Source organism: Schistocerca nitens, chromosome 9 (assembly GCF_023898315.1).
Source record: "Schistocerca nitens isolate TAMUIC-IGC-003100 chromosome 9, iqSchNite1.1, whole genome shotgun sequence".
NCBI classification, from domain to species: Eukaryota; Metazoa; Arthropoda; class Insecta; order Orthoptera; family Acrididae; genus Schistocerca; species Schistocerca nitens.
Window position 1 is genome coordinate 335434666 of NC_064622.1, and position 23788 is coordinate 335458453.

At 45.2% G+C, this 23788-nt stretch overlaps 1 protein-coding gene across 1 annotated transcript in view; it reads left to right on the plus strand.

The window, feature by feature from the left end:
- Positions 1 to 23788, plus strand: part of LOC126203300 (cadherin-23) — a 420699-nt gene that overhangs the window by 118074 nt on the left and 278837 nt on the right. The gene's annotated exons all lie outside the window — the stretch shown is intronic.

Here is a 23788-nt window from a genome sequence, read left to right on the forward strand (position 1 = left end):
AACCTTAGATCTGGACACCAATAATCCCCACAATCACAAAATGCGGTATCCCGATCTCCAGTTCACCTACTCAGCTCAACACTAGATCAGAATATCAATAATCCCCCCCTCCAATGACAGAAGTCTGTATTCCAATCTATTTCACCTCTAAGGCTCAACCCGCGTAAAATAAAATTGAAATTATGATGGCCGCGGCTTTTCTGTTGTGTGTTGCAGTTGCTAAATGTATGCGCTTTGAATGGTGGGGAATGAACATGACGAATGATGAGTCGAATAGGACTAGACGGCGGAATTCACGAGAAAATAGTTTTCAATAAACGTTGTAAGTGGATCCACGTATTTTGATTAAATCATGTGGGAAGTTAAGCGAATCAGTGTTTTTTTTTAATGAAATCATGCGAGAAGGTCTGTGAATCAATGTTAATTAGCAGCAGAGTTGCACGTTCGGTATTTTAAAAAACACTCCGCCTACCTTGATTTAATTAAAAACATTAATCCATTTACTGAGTGGTTACGGTGGTACGTAAGAGTAGAGCTCAAATTTTACGACAATTTTTGTTTTATATGACAACATTCCGCCCAATATATTCCCTTGTGCCACCACATAATTTCATATACTCCACGTCATGACGACTGCACCACACTAAGTAACACAATAACATACGTTACAAACACATCACCACCACATAATCAAACCGTTATAGTACGCCACTTCTTCATATGCCGCGCCCTCTACAATAACGTTTCACATCTACTCCAAAAGAGCACACTGCGGCTCGATAACATCACGCAGCTCATCGCTGCACCGCGCGACTGTGTCACTCGTCAAAGCAGACGGATGGTATCCTACAGTAAGGAGTATCCTCAGCGACTTCTATAAGGGGTGATCAAAAAGTTCCCGTCCGAAGGCCGTGCAGTCCAGAATCGATATGCCAATCAGGCAAAATAGCCGCAAACATTCAGACAATCAAACCACCGACGCACCAGATGGGAGACATCTGTTTGGTAAAACGCCGTGTCCCGCTGCGTGAAGGAATCCGTAACAGCCTGCTGCACATCGTTGTCCGACAGGAATCGTCGACCGTTCAAAGACCTTTTTATGGGACTGAAGGCATGATAATCGCATGAGTACTGTCCTCCAGTGATGGGGACACCAGGTTGCTTGAAATAAATAAGCAGTGGGCCCCAGTAATCAAAGAAAAGAATGATCATCGCCTTTCTAGCAGATGGCTGGCTCTTGAACTTCTTGGGACGAAGTGACAATGGATTGTACCACCGTCCCATTCTTCATTCTCCGATGAATGTTTACCGTTTTTTTTCTTCGGCCGACAACAAAAGAATAAGAGGCGTTGTTCCTGTTTGGGCGCATTTGGTAATAACGTCAGCATAGTTCACGTTTCCATATCTACCGCACGTTCGTCGGAAAGAATGAATACCACACTAGTCCGCCTACGTGTCGGTGCTCATATTCCCGCATCGAAGTCGCGACACGTTGCATATACAGTATGTTGCAGCAACGGCCTCAGACGCAACCTTTTCGATCGCCCCTATAAAAACACTGCTAGCCTGTGGAGTATTGCCCCAGCTGTGCGATTCCTCTGAGAAAGGTCACACTTCGTAGTAGTTCTAGTGAAACCTAAGTTATATCTGGAATTCCCTTAGGATGTATTATCGGCAGCTCTTAATCTATATAATCGATTTAGAAGACGATATAAGCAACCCCCTTAGACAGTCTGAAGATGAAATGGTTGTCTACCGTCCATATAAAGTCGGCAGAAGGTCAAACCGAATTACAAAATGATTTGCACAAGACATCACTATGGTGTGGAAGTGGCAATCGATCCTCAGCAATTACAAGTGCGAGTTCCTCTACATGACAACTACAAAAAAAGTCGTCAGATATCAGATACAAATTTATAGGTTGTCGATTAATTACGGCCGGCCGCGGTGGTCTCGCGGTTCTAGGCGCGCAGTCCGGAACCGTGCGACTGGTACGGTCGCAGGTTCGAATCCTGCCTCGGGCATGGATGTGTGTGATGTCCTTAGGTTAGTTAGGTTTAAGTAGTTCTAAGTTCTAGGGGACTGATAACCACAGCAGTTGAGTCCCATAGTGCTCAGAGCCATTTGAACCATTTGATTAATTACGAGCAACTTAAATTCGTACTATCACACACAAATTGGAACCAAAGACTGCATTCTATTGGTAGTACACATGCGATGCAAGAAATCTACCAAAGAAACTGCATACGGGAGCTCTTCTGAAGTATAAATGTGCGTTTTGGAGGACTTTCCAGATAGGACTGACTGCGGGCATCGCAAAAGTTCAAAGAAGGGGCGCTCGTTTTGTATTATCACGATATAGTTGAGAGAGTATATCGTTCGGGTGGCAACCATTAAAACAAAGACCATCATTGGGAGAATGGGACCTCTCACTAGATAGCGGCCATTCTTGCCGACGATTGTGATGCGGGTAGTATAGAAGATTCACACAGTGCGACGCCATTTGTCAGCAGTGCATGCTTCCCAGTAGTGGTACCACTCCAAACACAGCCGCTTGTGTTATGTTGTTAATAGAAGCCTTCACACGGGAGAGTAATTTCTTAGTGCGGCTGCTGCTGGTCTCCAACCAGTGGTGCGGGATGACACAACATCTTGCAGGGAGTGAGTCACTTGTTCCTGGATGGCAGGTGCCGATGTGGACGGGTTACGAGGTGCCTGATGCTCGCTCGATACAGCGATCCTCCCTCGTGGTGGTCACAAGTGATCGACCGGAATCTTGACAATGAGTATGCCTGCCCTCAGGTTCTGATGCAGTCCAATACCGGGCCATTGCGATATGCGAATGGCCCACGAATCTGGTTATTGCACCACTCTGCCAGCCGCCCTAATGGAGACCGACAATGAGATCCGCTCAAGCTCTTTCGTGCGGTGATGACGCTGTCTCCCACGAGTAACTGGCATCTCTGTGTCCTCCACGGTGATCACTGAACATCTAACGCGGTTCACTCCACATCTGTACCCTACCAGGCCTCGTAACAACAGTATACACTACAACAGTGATGCACTCTGGGTGACAATTCTACCTGTCTCAGAGAATCGGGACCCTAAATCATACTCACACCCGCCGATGGTGTGTACGTGTGCGAAGTAACAATGACATCCGACTATATCTTCTTGACGCGTCACTCTTTTTGTCATGCCGTGTGTGTGTGTTCTCCGGCTGGCCAGCTGGGCCACCCTTAAGCTGCTAAGTCCGCGTTTCTCCGCATGCTTTCTGGCTGCCGCTGACTATGCCGGCATTTCCCGTGACACTGGCCGAGAGAAAAGAGGCGGCGCACACGTCACCGCTTACCGCTGCTGGCCCTACCTGCGCTCCAGGACACGAGCCGCAGCGTACGCGCCGAGATTCCATTGCAGTGGTCACGTTTTCGTGACGACGCTGCCAGCTCATAGCCACCAGCTCAAATCAGTCAGCTCTTTGTTAAAACCACTTAAAACATGTGTAAGGTGGCTATAATTTCGCACCTTACAAGCACCTATCCACATACTTTGCCGTGATCTACAAACACAATTAGGTATCATGTGATAGGTTGTACATCGTATATATGAATGTATAAAGGAGACTGACGTTGTCACGTACGACTTGTAAATAATTGTTAACGCTTATTGCATGAAAGATGACGGAGTGTCTTTATTACCAGAACGGTGTAGTGAATGATTGCCTATACTAGTAGAGGTTGGAACGACAGTGGAAATGAAACGGCAGGCGCAACTCATGCGCTGGGTGTGGTGGTTCAGCTCCACACAGGAAGTGCCAAGGCGGACAGTCTGGACACCTGAGGGCGAAGACACAATACAGGGGCGACCGGCCGCTGTTGTAGTAGGGCCGAAAGGATAACCGGATAATACTTCCGAACTCCGCAAATCATGGACGCAGGTGGGAGGAACGAAGAAGCGGCACCTCGGAAACCACGCAGGCTGGGTTATTTCCAAGGATTTTTACTTAGAAGCGTACCATTGGACGAGAATAGGTTTTTCCTCGCAAACTTCCCGTGCTGGACGATAAAAGACTAAATTATGGTTTGTCGGCGTTCGGAAGAATCTGTAGAGAGGGAGAATATTCCGTGGTTTCGGGAATATGATTCGTTTTCGGAATTACGATGGTGTGGATCCGAGCCTTGCTCGGAAGCCAGCGGTGAAGAGACGAGGTCTTCCGTTGTGAGCGACCTTGTGTGACGGTCGCCCAGTATCAGCTTCGTTGGTACAGGCGGACTTGCTGTCTTTGCTCTCAGGAGAGTTTACAGTTAGAACAGTTAGGCACTGTACTGTTGCGAACCTATACGATTCTGGACTTCACCTCCGGGTTGGAAGTCGTCGTTGAGTACGCAGCGTTCAGTAAATGAGAGCACTTCCTCTGTCTATACTTATGTTGAGACGTTATCTGAACTCCGTCCTTGTGGCTGGGAGTTCGCGTTTCTCGTCTGTAGAACACAAAGAGGAGAAGACAGTATTAGAGTATATTAGTCAGAGGACACCTTCTGCCATCCTAGTGTTTGAAAGAGTTTATGGCTGGAGTTCTTCCATCGTCGCGGACGAGTACGAGAACCATCACTTCTACCCACCGGACGCAGCAAATACGGTGATATCGCAAATTGCTTCGGATTATTAGGGCTATAAAAGCTAAACAGCTGTGATCACGTTAGCTTATTTCCACTGAGGTTCCACATCACCGTAAATCATCTTCGAAAGTAGTGCCTTCTAGTGTTTGGTACGTAGATGATGTTAGTCATTTCGCGTTATTGATATTAGATCGCGCAGTCATAAGGAGCAGAGTTGGGCAATTGATTAGTAATTTTACTTAGGAAATGTAAACTTTGTAATATAAAGGTTTTCTTAATCTACAATAAATATATAAGCAGGAACAACGTTTATCATTTAGTAGTATTAGTTGCCTTAATCATTGATTTATGTTTAGGTTAAAATCCATTAAGAGATCCTAAGATTTGCTTCAGGGGGTAGTCAGACAGGGCCAAATCTTCATTTTAGCGTTTATTATTTTCCGTAGCGCACATTTATTTTTACACCCGCCTGGAGTAGCATCTTGGACCTGGTGTTTTCTCCGGTTTGCATACACAGAGTGACCAAAATGTAACTGGCCCTGCAAGTGTCTTTAGCATTTATTTAAAACGCCATCTAAACAACTACCAAACTTTTCGGAATGAGGTCGATATCCGGAAAACATTACTCATTTGAAAGATAGCTTGCAGAAAAGCACGATAAAATGACAACGTCGGTTAGTTCTATAAGTGGGAATCAAAAGATCGTCATGTCGGAACATTATCAAGAGGAACTACACCTCTATTCTTACAAATTACTCCTGTGCATGACCTACAGGTTTCGGACTAATTTAAGGATGTTTGGATCTGCCGGTGGTTCCTTATCGGAACATTTGAATCCTCAGTTCTTGAGATATGGTGTATCCCAACTTCCACTTGCGTGTAGGATCATAGAACATACGTCGTCACACTTTAGAAAGTCCTCATCGGTATATTGAACAGTCGTTGCACTAGTGTTCGGTGAGCTATTTCCCGACTTGTTTTACGCCGTCCGTCGAAAAACTTCCGAGACTGATTTTGTTTCTGGCGTGTAAATGACGTCAGCTCAGTAACTATGGCGGCAGCTTGAACTAACAAATGCAAACAATACATTTGCATTCGACCAATCAGTTGTAAGCAGGCAGTGTCATAAATCGAAATGGAGTAATAGCTCAAATAAAGTGTTACAGACATTCTCCAGGATAAGACAAAAATTTGTGTAAAGTTTGTCCCGCACACCTTGACCCTCGAACAAAAACGACCGCCGGCTACGCCTACCGAAACCTGACTGAAAAGCAAAGCACGGACGCCGCTTTTCTGGAAGAAATCATCACCGGTGACGAGACTTAATGTTATCGACACGACAAAAAGTGCCGAAATTCACGTGAAAGTTCAAGCTCTGACGAGATAATCGACAGTCAAGCAAATGCGCTGCGCGAATGCAATAATAGTCCAAAGACGAACTTTTCTGACAGTTTCACGTGGTTGCATGAACGTTCTGTACGTTGTACTCAGGTGGAAAGAAGACTATGCAGAACACATGCAGCATTATAACCACCACCTTAACGTTTCTCTGTTTTTTATTAATCCGGTCTCGAAATGTCTCAGACCGACGGAGTATTCTGGCCACGATGGATATTTTATCTGTCTCATGTGATCAACACATAAGACTCACACAATAATTCTATCTGAAAAACGAAGGTCACACAATTAACAATGTATACCAGTGTACTGCAAAGCAAGAAAGGTTGACAGACAACTGTATACAAAGTGTGACAAGGGCACATTTCTTACACATAGAAGAAGAAAATGTGTTTCGATGGACATGGTCCGGAAAAGTTTTATTTCCGTTTCAGATTTCATTTTCTACAACTCTGCATAGAACATTAGTCACTGGAAACATATGAACAGAGCGTCCTATTATAAACAAACGTTCTACATATACCCTTTGTTTGAAGTTGTAAATGGCGTTTGCTGTTATATAATCGAAGACAGAGGTTGAGACCAAGTAGTAATTACGACCCGTCTTTGCTACTGTCAGTGGGATGATGATATCATCGAATGTTGTGGGCAGAAAGCATTGTATATGTGGTGTACAGAATGTCCCCAAACCAGTATGGTCAACATTACACAGATGGTAGAGGAACCTAAAAACAGTACTGCGAGATAAGAGATCAGCGGTCGGACTGAAGACGAGGCTGATGAAAAACTTCTTGAAACGCATCTTCTTCAATGGCCTATTCCTCTCGTATAAATCAGCACCAAACAGTTAGAGCTGACTGGGTGCATGCATCTTCAGGACATATTCAGGGAATACGTGGGAATGCTGATAAGTCCTTGGTTTTTCTTAGTTAAAACTGCTGTAGATTAATCCCAAACTTTGCGAGTTTCAAGTGAACATGGCATAAGAAAATAGAGACTTTGCAGTGTAGTAGGGAGAATACATGGATGACTTTGTAGGTAATTTGGAGTAACACAGTGTGCGAAATTTTATTCCCGTCAGTTCACCGAATTTAAGCCTTTTTGGGCTTGCCTAGACATGGATAGGTGACCGTCGAGGTCTGCCGAGCACTGTAGGCAAATAGTGTGCACAAAGGCATTGTGAGTCCAATTGACGAACTACTTGATTGAGAAGCAGTCACGAAAAATGCGGTGACTAAAAGTGACAACGGCTGGGAGAGGGGTGTGCTGACTACATGCCCCCCATATCAGCATTCAGTATCGCCTATCGGCTGAGGATGACACGGCGGTCGGTCGGTACCCTTGAGTCTTCCGAGACCTGTTCGGACGGAGTTAAGTTTTTATTGCGTGAAATTTAGTACGCAGGGCTACCACTTTGTAGCAACTACAGCTGTAACCAAGCTGGGCATCGTGTCGAACTGAGCTTGGATGGCAGATAAGGGTACTTCCTTCCATGCTGCTTCCACTCTATGCCACACTTTATCAACCATAATGCTTGGTGAGAGGTGGTGTTCCAATCTCTGGGCAACTCTTGACCAGATGTTTTCAATGGTTGGCAGATTTGTAGAACCTGCTGGCGAGAGGAACAGTCAGACACCCTCTCTATGGAGAGGGTCAAGGACAGCACCGTCAAGAAGCGCTCTAGCGTTATGTTGTTGAAATATAACATATCAGGGACCTTGAACATGGAGCACAGACACTGGCTTTAACACACTGCAAATGGCTCACCTGCTGTCCAAATCACCGACTATGCGAATGACTGGGTTGCATATTCAGTGGATACCATGTGATCAGACCAAGTGGTCCATATGAAGTCGATGAATAGGGCAACATTCATTCCTGTTCAGCATCCACACAGGGGTATATGCATCATGATGCTGTATGGAGAACCGACACCCCTCAGGGAAGACAATATGGTGAAACTCCCATGTCTGGCTAAACGAATGATCGTGCTGAAACCCATTTCCTGTCGGAGCATCCACACAGGGATACATGCATCATGATGCGGTTTGAAGAACCAACACCCTTCGGGAAAGACAATATGGTGAGACTCCATGGTCTGGCTGTGTAACTGATCCTGCTGCATACCCAGATGAATCCCAAGTGATCAGGCTAAGTGCTGGTGCCATACGAAATTGACAACATTCGTTCCTGTCGGAGCATCCACGCAGGGATACATGAATGGTGATGCTGTGTGCAGAACAGACACCATTTCGTGAAGACAATGTGGTGACACTCCCGTATCCAGAGTTGTGGCTGGGTGCCCCACTGCTGACGCGATACTCTCTGATGTCACATCAAGGGAAGCCGCAACATTGGCCGCCTCACTGACAACTCCTGGCACTCCAGGCGTCGTCACACTGTCCGTGCACCGAGCGGGGTGGCGCAATGGTTAGCACACTGGACTCGCATTCCGGAGGACGACGGTTCAAACCCACGTCTGGCCTGACTGATTTAGGTTTTCCGTGATTTCCTTCAATCGCTTCAGGCAAATGCTGGGACGGTTCAATTGAAAGGGCACAGTCGACTTCCTTCCCCATACTTCCCGAACCCTATGGCACCGATGACCTCGCTGTTTGGTCCCATCCTCCAATTGAACCAACCAACCAATCAACTATCCATGTGGACTCTTATCTAATTGAAAACAAGCAGATTTACTGACTTGAAGTAAACATCGTCTGTACGATCACGTACGGCCGAGTGAATAGTACGCCTGTCTTGTCGAGCGCTAGTCTGGCTGTGGGGCTGTAGGGATCCTGCACGGCGTCGAGTGCGATCCTCCAGAAACCGTGGAATCCATGTATGCGTGACAGCAGTGGAACCCTAACAAGCAGTGTCGTGAAATGGCAGACTGCAGTCTCCATAGTCCACCACACTGCCGCTGTTGGATTCCAATGCGTGCAGGTAGGCGTTTCTCCTGCTTACACGGGGCCTAACATATTTCTCTCACAAACAACGTTCAAAAGCTGATTGGGACGTTGGGACAGGGGTACAACCAAAGGTTTACTAATAGCACATGTATATAGCATGGATTATTCATTTAAAAAAGCAAATACCCCTCCAAGTCAACAACATACATCTATCTTGGAACTAGAAAATCGTTCCTCACAAAATGTCAAGGTAAGAAGCTTTTAACATCAGTGTAACAGTGCAATTCACAGATACTGGCCAAAATTTATAACAACGCATATCTTACCAAAGAAATTCGCAACACTGTCTCCCCTACTTTAAAACAATTTCTACAAACGTAATTACAGCAGACAGCCAACACAAGTTTTTAAAACAAGAAGCATAAATATTACGTAAAAATGTAAAAACATTAGGCAAAGCGTGTTCAGTCCTGTTAATAAAAAGACACAAAACCGCTCACTAGAACAATAATAAGTTTACGAAAAACGACAGACTGGCTGGAGGCTAATTTGATCCGTCAAATACGTGGCGTCCTATTACGTCATACACTCCACATATGCTGAACATCTCTTAACGACCAATGCGGCTGCCGATGACCGCTTTCATTACAACATGAATGGTTCAAATGGCTCTGAGCACTATGGGACTTAACATCTGAGGTCATCAGTCCCCTAGATCTTAGAACTACATAAACCTAACCAACCTAGTGGCAGCACACACATCCATGCCCGAGGCAGGAGTCGAACCTGAGACCGTAGCGGTCGCGCGGTTCCAGACTGAAGCGCATAGAACCGCTCGGCCACAACGGCCGGCTCATTACAACATGAATCAACTTCAGAACATACTTTTAAACATAATGCATAATTTAGACACAGGCTAACGATATTATCATACACAAGCAAGAACTAACAGTAGGGCTTCCTAGCGACAATAACTCTTACATCTCGTCCAGAAACGTGGCAACATTGGTCTTTTAAGTTGCTGCGCTGTAGTTTAAACAAATCATAATATTGTTCAGCGAGACATGCAACACTTCTACTCCCGCCTCAAAAATGTCTATAGTGAAACCTCAGCCTTAATGCAAGCGTTATGTTCACTTGATACGCTTTGCATTAGCCATGACGGTACGAATCATAGACCACAATTTTACTTGATGTCACAAGTAGAAAATAAAGAAATTCGGTAATACTGAACAAGGCAGCCACAGAAATATTTGCAACACCAACTCAGACGAACCATGGTAATGCTTGTTCATTTCTAAGTAAGCACAAATAATTACTATTCAGCGTTCAGTATAACGGAAGCATTAATCTTTAGACTAAGATGCAGAACCATGAGCAAACACAGTAACCGGTCATTGATGCGTAATCACAAAGTACGGTAAAACAGCCCTCAAATCCGGGTCCCATCTTTATATGAAATATGACCCGACAAGCATCACATGAGAGCGCCTCCAGCCCCGCCCTGCTTATCGAATGCGGTTATTACTTTCTTGTGGAACACACGCACGGGCAGACTCAGTCGAACGCAGTGATATGTATCCGGAATGACCTGCTCCCGCCCGGGAAGCACTCTAACATCACTAAAACGCGGCCCTGTGCTAGGGTGCAGATACCATTTGCCATTCCCCCCAAGACCTAAAAGCCTACTCTTGCAGCCGTTTTCGTCTAAGTCATAACTGTCTCTTCAGTGGAACGTCCATCTCCGTTCGCTGCTTGTCCGTCACTCACCTGCTCAGATAACGTGTCAAACAGGTCAACTGACATCACTATATCTTTGACACAACAGCTGTCGATTGCAATAGTGCCAACCATTGGCGCACTATTACAACTTACATAACGTAGTGGGAGTAAAGTTTTGCGTTACTGATTTGGTCCTCGCACTATTAATTTTATCTCCAAAAGCCGTTTTTTCACGAAGTTCTTTAATACTAAAACATGCCAGTTTATCCAGCAGTACCTCACACTGGCAAACATTTCCACTCTGCTCCAGTTCCGACGTGGAAAGCATGTTCTCACATTGCATGTAGAGAGCACCCCATACAGGGTTTCCCACTGTCTCTTCACTCCTGCAGACAGGCTGTTGCTGCTCTGGTGATAAGTTTATTCTGTGTGGTTATGAATCGTGCGCAGCCCTGCCTGCTCACAGACCTTCGCACTCCACGGCGCCTGCGCGAGAGGCCGCCTGCTCGTCCGCCTCGACCTCCCGACCCGAGCGCCTCTCCACCATGCGGCGTGCACACAGCGCTTCCAGGCAACAAACTGACTGCTCTATCCTCTCTCCAGGTCGAATGTGATGTGCAAAGCATCGTAAATCTGCTGTGCTATCTTTATTGAGGCACCAAACATACACATTTATGCGACTAGGTTTGTCGATCATTTTATCAATAAGTCACTTCAGGAACAAAACAATCGACTGAATAACTGTTGCTCACAATGAAAGAAACAGAATTAAATTTACTATAGAGAGAGACATGCACTAGCAAGTACAGTGATGTGCAAAATTGAAGAAATTTTCGTGTGATGGGTCACAGCCGAGTAGCCTAACATATATCGACAATAATTGGGCCAATATATACACTACTGGCCATTATAATTGCTACACCAAGAAGAAATGCAGATGATAAACGGGTATTCATTGGACAAATATATTATACTAGAACTGACATGTGATTACATTTTCACGGAATTTGGGTGCATAGATCCTGATAAATCAGTACCCAGAACAACCACTTCTGGCCGTAATAACGGCCTTCATACGCCTGGCCATTGAGTCAAACATAGCTTGAATGGCGTGTACAGGTACAGCTACCCATGCAGTTTCAACACGATACCACAGCAAGAGTAGTGACGGCGTATTGTGACGAGTCAGTTGCTCGGCCACCATTGACCAGACGTTTTCAATTGGTGAGAGACCTGGAGAATGTGCTGGCCAGGGCAGCAGTCGAACACTTTCTGTATCCAGAAAGGCCCGCACAGGACCTGCAACATGCGATCGTGCATTATCCTGCTGAAATGTAGGGTTTCGCAGGGATCGAATGAAGGGTAGAGCCACGGGTCGTAACACATCTGAAATGTACGTCCACTGTTCAATGTGCCGTCAACGCAAACAAGAGGTGACCGCGACGTGTAACCAATGGCACCCCATACCATCGCGCCGGGTGATACGCCAGTATAGCGCTCACGAATACACGCTTCCAATGTGTGTTCACCGCGATGTCGCCAAACACGGATGCGACCAACATGATTCTGTAAACAGAACATGGATTCATCCGAAAAAATGACGTTTTGCCATTCGCGCACCCACGTTCGTCGTTGAGTACACCATCACAGGCGCTCCTGTCTATGATGCAACGTCAAGGGTAACCGCAGCCATGGTCTCCGAGCTGATACTCCATGCTGCTGCAAACGTCGTTGAACTGCTCGTGCAAATGGTTGTTGTCGTGCAAACGTCCCCATCTGTTGACTCTGGGATCAAGACGTGGGTGCACGATTCGTTACAGCCATGCGGATAAGATGCCTGTCATCTCGACTGCTAGTGATACGAGGCCGTTGGGATCCAGCACGGCGTTCCGCATTATCCTCCTGAACCCACCGATTCCATATTCTGCTAACAGTCATTGGATCTCAACAACGCGAACAGCAATGTCGCCATACGATAAACCGCAATCGTGATAGGCTACAATCCGACCTTTATCAAAGTCGGGAACGTGAAGGTATGCATTTCTCCTCCTTACACGAGGCGTCACAACTACGTTTCACCAAGCAACGCCGGTCAACTGCTGTTTGTGTATGAGAAATCGGTTGGAAACTTTTTTCGTGTCAGCACGTTGTAGGTGTCGCCAACGGCGCCAACCTTGTGTGAATGCTCTGAAAAGCTAATCATTTGCATATCACAGCATCTTCTTCCTGTCGGTTAAATTTCGCTGCTGTAGCACATCATCTACGTGGTGTAGCAATTTTAATGGCCAGCAGTGTCGAAATAACTTCTATAGAAGGCAGCTCAGAGATATACGTAATCAGACGAATATAAAAGACACTTTCATTCAAAGACAATACTTACACTGAAGCCACCACGACTCACGTTGGTCCCCTGGACTTTGCAGACAACAGGACATGGTTCTCGAATACGTGTGGGATTACCCCGGACTTCAGAGCATGCTCCCGTCTTTCACCATATGAGGGTACATTATGCACCTAAGGACATTGTCGATCTTGGTAACAGGCGTTATGGTGTGGGTAGATGGAATGTTGCATGGGCGTACTGAACTCCAAATCTTTCAACACAGTATACTCACTGGTCAAAGTGTGTTTCTTCCCCACGAGCGTCTTTTCGGCCCCTAACTTCATTTTTATGGATGAAATTGCGTGATCGCACTGAGCTACACAGGTGGAGGAGCTCATGGAGCGAGAGGACACTCGGCGAATGGACTGGCTTGTTCTTTCCCCCCGACTCAAATCTCGTACAAGTGTACTTCGACGTCATGATCGTATCATTGAGATAAACATCCGAATTACTAAGCAAAGCAGAGTCATAGAAGTTTAAAATATGATATTTTTCCCTTTCGTGATCCGATTTTGATCAAATATATCCTACATGTTGTCCCAAGCTACGCTCATGTTACCTGTGACTACTCCATGGAAATTCGTCTAGCGGTTTTGGAAATCAGAGTATTCAGACACAGACAGTCGAACAGACAGATAAAGTTTTAAAAACAGTCTCATTGTATCTTCTGTTAAACCTTCCGGGATGTAAGGTCGTGGTCCAGAGGATATGTCCGGTCGTGAAAGCCTTCATACTATGAGTCTCATTGTACTCCATACATGGCCTGCGATCAGTTTTTGTCAAATATTTTCATTGTTTAAACATGACAGTTTTACAATTTTATCATTAGTACAGATATGGATTACCAAATTTTTCTATACGTACATCTGTTTTATTGGGAATCCCAGCATCATGCATCATTTTCTTTGGTCGAAAGCTTTTTCTAGGGCGACAATTCCTATGAACATGAGATTATTTTTGTAGATTTTTTCTTCCATCGTCAAGCGCAACTTCTGAATTGCCCCTCTGCTGCTTTGGCCTTTCCTAAAGCCAATCTGATCGTCATCTAAAGATCCACGATTTCCTTTTCCATCGTTTGGTGTGTTATTCTTCTTATCGACTTGGATGCATGAGCTGGAGAGCTGTATGTTATTGGAACGAGAGCTGGAGAGCTTCCAAAGAAGAAGAATGTGGACGTATATGGAAATATGGTACGATCAAAAAAAGTAAAAAATAAGTAGAAAAATAATATACAGAAAAGGAGTGTTAAAAAGAATAAGAGAGAAAAGAATACTATGGAATACCGAAATCAGAACAGACGACAGCTTAACCCTTTCGGGACGCGAGGCCCGTATACGTGGCCCAATTGTCGCGTCAGAAGCCATCAATGATTTGTGACTACACGGCAAATACGGGAGCCGTAGACAGAGCCGATCACTACTGCACGTCGTACCATTTTGGCAGAAAATCCCTCAAATGATGGAGGAAAATTTTCTTCTGGTTATTCGAGATACGATATTCTCTTTTATCTACTTAGTAAATTTTTGTTTTGACAAAAGGGTAATTCTTCTGGCTAATTTCACTTGGGGATCGTCAACGCTTACTTGCTATATGTCATCATAGCAAAGAAAAGAGGAGAGACACCAAGGAGTCATTTGCAGTTTCGGAGGAGTCTCGTCAGGGAGCTTGTGGGCGACGCCAGGGCTCAACCAACCCCATCGAGGAAGAGGCCACGCTCTGAGCATGGTGACCTACACAGGATGGACGGCCTGTACCATGCTATCGCAAGTGATCACTCCAAGCCAGGAGGGCGAAAACTCTCCCCCTTTTTATTGCGACACTTGTCCGACAAACCCTTCTCTTCATGTGCCTGAGTGCTTCAACAGGTATCACAAAGTAGCAGAGTACCGAAAGGGCTTGTAAAATATGGTTACCTATCGAAAAATCGATATGCCAAAATTGTAAAGTTTGTTTTAAGCAAAGTTTATGAAATTTTGTAGTTTATTGACAAAAATCAAATTTTTCATCCCTCAAAATGGTCTTTTTATTTTTCTTCCCACGGACGTCCCATAAAAGATGAAATTGTATTTTATATGTCGTTTTAAAGCTAAAACTTTAAAGAATAAGATACAACTAATTTTAATATTTCTAATTCAATGCATCACCTCTCAACTAAAAAAAAGTTTAAAAAAATCAAATTTTTCATTTTTTTTCTATATTAACACTACCACCAAGTCAAAAAGTGCGCGATATGGAATAATGGAAATAGTATGCCAGTGAAGAGCGTGTTTTAAGCTTCATTTACAAAAAGAAAAGAAAAAAATTACCCCGATAAGTCAAGAACTGTAGATTTTATAAGCGACGAAAGAAACCTAACGGATATGGGATACGCACAGCGCCACCGAATTGCTCCGCTTTGGGGAAACGCGCTCCGTCCCGAAAGAGTTAATGGGAGACCAGCTGAGGCACGCAGGAATAGTTGACCTGGTGCTGGAAGGAGCAGTAGCAGTAAGAAATACACTCTACGACAAAAAAAAAAAAAAAGACCCACCACGAAGGAATTATCCGAATGGGACGGAAATCGGTAGATGCGATGTACATATACAGACAAATAAATAATTACAGTTTCAGAAAGATTGGATGATTTATTAAAGAGAAAGAGTTTCACAAATTAAGCTAGTAAATATTGTGCTGCTCCACCTCAGGCCCTTATGTAACATTTATTCGGCATGGCATTGATTGACAGAGTTGTTGGATTACTTCCTCAGGGATATCGTGTCAAACTCTGTCCAAGTGGCGCGTTAGATCGCCAAAGTCTCGAGATGCTTGGAGGGCCTTGCCCATAATGCTCTCAACTGGGGAGAGATCCGGCGACCTTGCTGGCCAAGGTAGCGTTTGGAAAGCACGAAGACAAGCAGTAGAAATTACCACCATGTACAGGCGGGCATTATCTTTCTGAAATGTAAGCCTAGGATAGCTTACTACGAAAGGCAACAAAACGTAGCGTAGAATATCGCCGCGTACCGCTGTGCTGAAGGGTGCCGCGAATGACAACAAAAGAGGTCCTGCGATGAAAAGAGATGGTATCGCAGACCATCACTCCGGGTTGTTGGGCAGTATGGCGGGCGACATTCAGGTTGGTATCCCATTGCTATCCGGCTTGTCTCCAGACAAGCCTTCGGCCTGGAATCTCGTTCGCTGGAATATAATTGTCTTAAGTGATGAGTCACACTTCGAACTGAGCCCCGATGACTGGAAAAGACGTGTCTGGAGATGCCCCAGACAGTGGTTGGATACCATCCTAGCTGTCGTACTCCATGTATCCCGGCAACCAGGAGTGGTGGCCTTGGGTGCTATTCCATTTCGTACCAAGACCCCTTTGGTTGTCATCCGAGGCATCCTTACAGTAGAGCGGGGCGTCAACGATGTTCTACACCCCGTTTTGTTGCCCTTCATGGCAAGCTATCCTGGGCGCACGCTTCAGCAAGATAACAACCACCCTACTGCTTGTCTTCGTGCTTGGCGAACCCTACCTTGGACAGGATCCCTCCCTAGTTGAGAACATTTGGAGCATTATGGGCGAGGCCCTCCAACCAGCACGGAGTTTTGACGATCTAACGCACCAATTGGGCGCAATTTAGCACCAGATACCTCAGGAGGATATCCATCCGACAGGGTAGCCGAGAGCGCTAACGTGCTGCTTCCTGAACTTATGGTAGGCGCGCCGGGCCCGGGTCGAATCCGCCCAGCGGATTAACGACGAGGGCCGATGTGCCGGCCAGCCTGGATGTGGTTTTTAGGCGGTTTTCCACATCTCGCTAGGTGAATACCGGGCTGACCCCCATGTTCCGCCTCAGTTACACGGCTCGCAGACATCTGAACACTTTCGCACTATTCCATGGACTACACTCAACGCCGACAGTTGGGGTACACTAATTACGTCCCGGGGGGATACGGGGTGGCGGCAGGAAGGGCATCCGGCCACCCCTTAAACACTAACATGCCAAATCCGATTAACGATGGCTGACCCTGCGTAACTGCGGGACAACGCTCTGGCGATAGAATACCTCAGGAGGATATCCCTCTATCACTCAATGCCAAGCCGTATAACTGCTTGTGTGGACCAACGCATTATTGACTTGCTCAGTTTGCGAAGCTCTTTCTCTTGGATACATCATCCACTTTTTGTGAAATTGTAATCGTTTGTTTGTCTGTACGTGTACACCATATCTGCCGATTTCCCTACCGTTCGGATAATTCCTTTGTGGTGCAACGTTTTTTTTTCCATTTTTGTTCTTTAGAGTGTGTTAGGGACAGACCGAGAAATATAAGATATTAGGTGTAGTAGCGATAACAGTAGCACAAGATAGAAAAAAGTTAATGGACCGGGTCAAACGAGTCGAAACATATGATACAAACAAAACAGCGGTCCTTCTGGAATGAACACTCTGCCGACAGTTCTCTTGTTCTCTTTTTGAATGGTTCTCATGCTAAGACGGCGATCTCGGAGCGACAGAATGGCGAGCGAACACACATTTTATGGCTGGAAGAGCCTGCTGACTTTTAGCTAGCAGTGAAGTGCCAAGGGTGAGGTGGCGGTTGCAGGCGATGACGGCATGCGGGCGAGCAGGTGCGGCTCTTCCCGGCTGCGTTTCGCGGGTGAATGACATGCCGCGGTTGGAACGTGCTTTCCAGCAACCTCAGTACTCCTTACGTTCACAGGGAAGTCACTGCTGCCTCTGTCAATCGTACCGCCGGCATCTTGTTAACTGGTTATAAAGAAATAACTTTCTTTGGTCACAAGCCACAGCGTGCAACCTCAAAACGTATTTGAGGAGTTCAGTTACAGATAGCGATGGAGACAGGGAATAGCTACCATGTACAAAATCAGTAATATTCAAGTCATGTAAGATTTCTAAAAATAGAATCGCACTGCACAGTGCAAACGTCTTATTACTTCCAGACTCCGAGTACACGTATTTGGTGGTTTTTATGTACAGCTCTAGAATATCACCATACTGGCACTAGCGTGTCTTGAACAAATGGTTCAAACGGCTCTGAGCACTATGGGACTTAACATCAGTGGTCATCAGTCCCCTAGAACTTAGAACTACTTAAACCTAACTAACCTAAGGACATCACACACATCCATGCCCCAGGCAGGATTCGAACCTGCGACCGTAGCAGTCGCGCGGTTCCGGACTGAGCGCCCAGAACCGCGAGACCACCGCGGCCGGCTGTCTTGAACAGGCGTGAGAGACATACTGTGCCTGTGTGAGAGACAGGCGAAAACACGTGCTAGTAACCCCCGGTGGTTACAGAAACATCTCCTTTGTGTAATGGCACCACAGCCACAGTCAGCCATTTTGCAGATTTTTACATACATTTTAGAACGATTTGATATTAATATGCAATTTACAAGGAATTCTTGAAGAGAGTGTTACTGCTCTTAAAGTCGTCTAGATTCAAAGACCAGTTTGTAATATTTTGTCCATGAAGAATGAAGGACCCAAGCAGCACAAGAAAGTAATAACACCCTTTGGTTTCCTAAACACGTGAACTTTCAGGAATCTACAATAGGTCTTGTTGTACGCAGTTTTGTTTTGAGTGGTACAGTATCAGCTTCGGACTAGTCCGTTCATTTTTTTCTTTTGAATGTTCTAAAATACAGCATATCAAACTGTGTGTCGTGGAAACATTCCAGTTCTAGATTCTCCCTCCAACAGTAGAATCCGATTGCGTCATTCACAGATATCGAAGTATTTGAGGTTTAGACTGATACTAGTCTCAAAAATGTTCAAATGTGTGTGAAACCTTATGGGAATTAACTGCTAAGGTCATCAGTCCCTAAGCTTACACACTACTTACCTAAATTATCCTGAGGACAAATACATACAAACCCATGCCCGAGGGAGGACTCGAACCTCCACCGGGACCAGCTGCACTGTCCATGGCCGCAGCCCCAAAGACCGCTCGACTAAGCCCGTGCGGCGATACTAGTCTTAGAAAGTGTAGTGACTCGAGTATCTAAAAACTCGGTCAGAGAAATCAAAGTTTTTCAAAATATTGCGTTAGCAAATTGGAGTACAATACTCTTATTTGTTGTGCTACTGCCACTCACGATAGTTATTTTGTGACAGCGTATTGTCTCTTATTTTCCAATGCAAGAAATGTACACTTGCCCTGAAAAAGAAAAATGGAAAATGAATTTTTGGTTAAAGTAGCATACGTTTGCGATACCCTTGAAAAGTTTAAATTCTTGATAGTCTTTGTACATGGACGCAAAACGCACATTTTAAAATGAACGTAATATGTTTCAGAGAAGAGATGCACCGATCAAGTAGATTTGTTTTGTAATATAAAATCTGTTTTTGAATATCACCTGTCAGAGCTTATCAAATTACTTTGAAATAGATGACACTGAACACTCTCCAAGAATTACAGAACCATGTAGAACCAAAGTTGGGTCTCATTTTATTTTTTAAAAAAAATCTTAAAGATAAAAACGCTTTTTTCACAGTTTCACTGATTATCGTTTATTTTTTTAAATATATGACAGGTTTTGGATTATTAGCCCATTGTCTACCGTTACCCGAAAGACAGCGATTATCCGAAATCTAAGCTGTTGCATGCAAAGATAAAAAAAGATAATCATAGAAACAGTGGCAAAAAAATACTTTCCTTGTAATCATTGTGTTTCTCCTTGTATGGAAGTTTTTGTGGGAGTACATTGAAAACAAGTTTTGCCAACAACCATTACCAACACGGAACTCCGTGTTTATTGTAGAGCACTAAAAGATTAATAACCACCGCTCAGCGGAAATAATAATATTAACTAGTAATATTTACTCCTTAGCAAAATCATCTTTGTAAGAAGTTGTATTTTAGACGATCGTTCCAGTTAAGAGTAAATAACGTGTGAAAATTAATGTTGAACAGGAAATGAGGACTCTTATATCCAGTACTGATTGTGAAATTTGAGAAGCTGCATACCGAGAAACACTATTAATGACGTGAATTAAAATCTGCACAATGAATTGTCTATGAATTTAAAATAAGTGTTTCCATATTATAATTTTTTCAAACTAACCTAATCCCATCAATTACGCACTTCAGCTATGTTAAATGAATCCTGTTTTGACATGGGATGCCGGAAATCAAGAGCTGGGAACCACAACTCTTTGGCGGTACGCACTGCGTGGATTCACAGTAAATAGTACAGAGACAGAATGTGCAGCGGTTGAGGTGGGGCTAATGTGTGTTTAGGAGAGGCTTAACTCCCCACCGGCCTTCCTTACTTAGCTTCTCCATGATTAAAGACAACAGCCACACGTCTTCTTCTTCTTCTTCTTCTTCTTCTTCTTCTTCTTTCATCTCCTCTCCAACTGATCGCGTCAGCTGGTGTTCTGTCTTCGATAAGATAGCTGTCAGCATCGTCTAATGTTCCTGCATTCGAAGCAAATCATGTTACACCATGCAACAGTTACCGAATAATGGAAAGTGAAGGTGATGTAAGTTATTTCTTTTCGACGGCGATGAAGACGGTGGAGTCAAGGTGGGAGGCATTCGTTAATACTAGGTGGGATGGTTAGGTAAAAGTGCAGGTTTGGGAAACAACTAATAGACTAGGTGTAGAAACTGGGGTAGCAGGTAGAGTTGCAGCTAGGCAGGGAAAGGTGAATTGGGCCTTCATTGTAGGACAGTCGCTAATGGCTGGTACGAAAGACAGATATGGGTATGATCTCTTGGTCTGGGGGCACAGCACAAAAGCTGCTCTGGGAAAGGACGTGCAGTGTTTGGAGATGAATGGAATGTGGGACATGTTGACAGAATGGGCTGCAGCAGAATGATAGACACTATAAGTTGTTTGTTCTCCAGTTTGAGATAAACGTAGACCTAAAAAAAAGATATTCCACGTATGTGAAGCGTTATGGGAAGTTTATAAGCTGGACCAGGTAATGGATTGGAGAAGGTGGTCGGATACACAGCCTACCAAAAAAGGTGAAGCACCCAGAAAACAGGTCGGATTTCAATATAAATTAGTGCACGTACGCACTATCGCCGCGTATGTAAATGGTTAGAGTTGTAGTCCTCTGTACCAGTCAGAACCGTCGCCAGAATTCATTAGTGTTGTTAATGTTTAGTGTTGCCACCAGGCCTGGTAGGGTACACACTACAGTGACAAAAGACGCGGGATACCTCATAATATCGTCTCGGCCCTCCTCCTGATGCGTTGAGTAGCCAGTCGACGCGTCATGGACTCAATAAATCGTTGGAAGTCCCCTGCAGAAATACAGAGCCATGCTGCTTCCATAACCGTGGTCTGCAGGTCGCGGTCTAGTGGCTAGCGTTGCTGCCACTAGATGACAGGGTCCCGGGCTCGATTCCCGGCTGGGTTGGGGATTTTCTCTGCATGGGGATTGGGTGTCTGTGTTGTCCTCATCATTTCGTCATTATCATCATCATTCGTGACAGTAGATGGATTGGACTGTGTAAACAAATTGGATTACGTAACGAATTGGGACTTTTTGTGGGCACTGATGACCCCGCAGTTGAGCGCCCCGCAAACCAAACATTATCATCATCATCATCATCATCATCATCGTCTCTAGCCGTCGATAATTGCGAAAGTGTTGCCGGTGAACGATTTTGAGCACAGCCAATCTCTTGATTATGTCTCATAAATGTTCGATGGGATTCAAATCGGGCGATCTGGGTGCCCAAATCATTGACTCAAATTGTCCAGAGTGTTCTTCAAATCAGTCGAGTACAACTGTCACCCACTGACATGGCGCATTGTCATCCGAAAGATTCCCATCGGTTTTTGGGAACATGAAGTCCATGAATGGAGGCAGATGGTCTCCAAGTAGCCGAACATAACCATTTCCAGTTAGTAACCCAGTCCATTCCATGTAAAAACAGCCAACACCATTATGGAGCCACTACCAGTTTGCATAGTGCTTTGTCGGCAACTTGGGTCCATGACTTCGTGGGGTCTGCACTACACTCGAACCCTACCATCAGCTCTTCCCAACCGAAACTGGGACTCATCCATCCAGGTCACGGTTTTCCAGTCGTCTACGGCCCAACCGATACAATTATGAGCGCAGGGCAGATGCTGCAGGCGCTGTTACGCTATTAGCAGAGACACTCACGTCAATGGAGTGCTGCCATAGGCCATTAACGCGGAATTTCGCCTCACTGTTCGAACGGAAACTTTGGTCCTATGTCCTACATTGATTTCTGCGGCTATTTCATGTAGTGTAGCTTCTGTGTTAGGACTGACAACTCTACGCAAATGCCCCTGCTCTCGGTCGTTACGTGAAGGTCGCCGGTCACTGCGTTGTCCGTGGTGAGAGGTAATGCTTAAAATTTGGTATTCTGGGCACATTCATGACACTGTCGATCTCGGGATATTGATTTCCCTAACGACTCCCGAAATGGAATCTATCATCCGTCTTGCTCCAACTACCATTGCGCGTCCATAGTGTGTTAGTTCTTGTCTTGCGGCCACAATCACATCGGACACCTTTTCACACGAATCAGCAGAGTACAAGTGACAGTTTCACCAATGCACTGCTCTTTTATACCTTGTGTACGCAATATTAACGCCGTCCGTATGTGTGCGTATCGCTACCAAAAAAATGTCTCTGAGCACTATGGGACATAACATCTGTGGTCATCAGTCCCCTAGAACTTAGAACTACTTAAACCTGACTAACCTCTTACATCACACACATCCATGCCGGAGGCAGGATTCGAACCTGCGACCGTAGCGGTCACGCGGTTCCAGACTGAAGCGCCGAGAACCGCATGGCCACACCGGCCGGCGTATCGCTACCCCATGACGTTTCTCACTTCATTGTATGGGGCATGTGAACAGCGTCAGATGTTGAGTATCATTGTGAAAGACTCGGAGATGCCACTTACTCGTGTGAGACAGCGTTGCCAGCACATAATTGAAAGGGGCTTCATTATGAGTCTGCATTCCGTCGGCTGGTCAAATAGCGCAAAAGACTTCTGGTCACGGTTGTAGTGACTGAGTGACTGAGGAAACTCTGGCAGTACAGCGGTATGTGACGAACAACCTGCTCATGCCACTGTTTCGTGGTGCCATTTCTCGACATAGGAATTCTCGTCCACACATGGCAACTGCCTCAATGAACTGTCTGCGTGATCTTGAGGTACTCGCGTTGCCAGCAAGGTAACCAGATCTGTCCCTGGTAGAATGTATGTGTAGGACCAGCTCATAAGATAACTCCGTCTCCTCCCGCGTGGGGTAGCCGCGCGGTGTAGGGCCTCTTGCCACGGTTCGCGCGGCTCCCTCCGTCTGAGGTTCGAGTCCTCTCTCGGACATGAGTGTGTGTGTAGTCATTAGTGTACGTTAGTTACAGTTAGATTAAGTAGTGTGTAAGCCTACGGACCGAAGACCTCAGCAATTTGGTCTCCAGTGCTGCTATCCAGGATATCAAGGACCAGTTAGGACAGTCATGGGCCAGTATGCTTCGAGACGAGAGGAGGTACATTATACTGATAAGTGGGATCATACTGCCAAGTTATTTGTAATTTTGACTTGTAATCACTGAAATAACATCGCAGACCCTCTCAACCCGTGAAGTGTCATTTCGCCTCCTCCTTGGTGCTTTATTTTTTTTTTTTTTTTGGTCAGACATTGTCGAAAGTGGCATGTTGTTCTAGGATTTGAAGGGACCGGTAAAACTTAGGATGGGGGTAGAGGCCCATGAAACATTCACATAGGTGAGGGTGGGACTGATGAG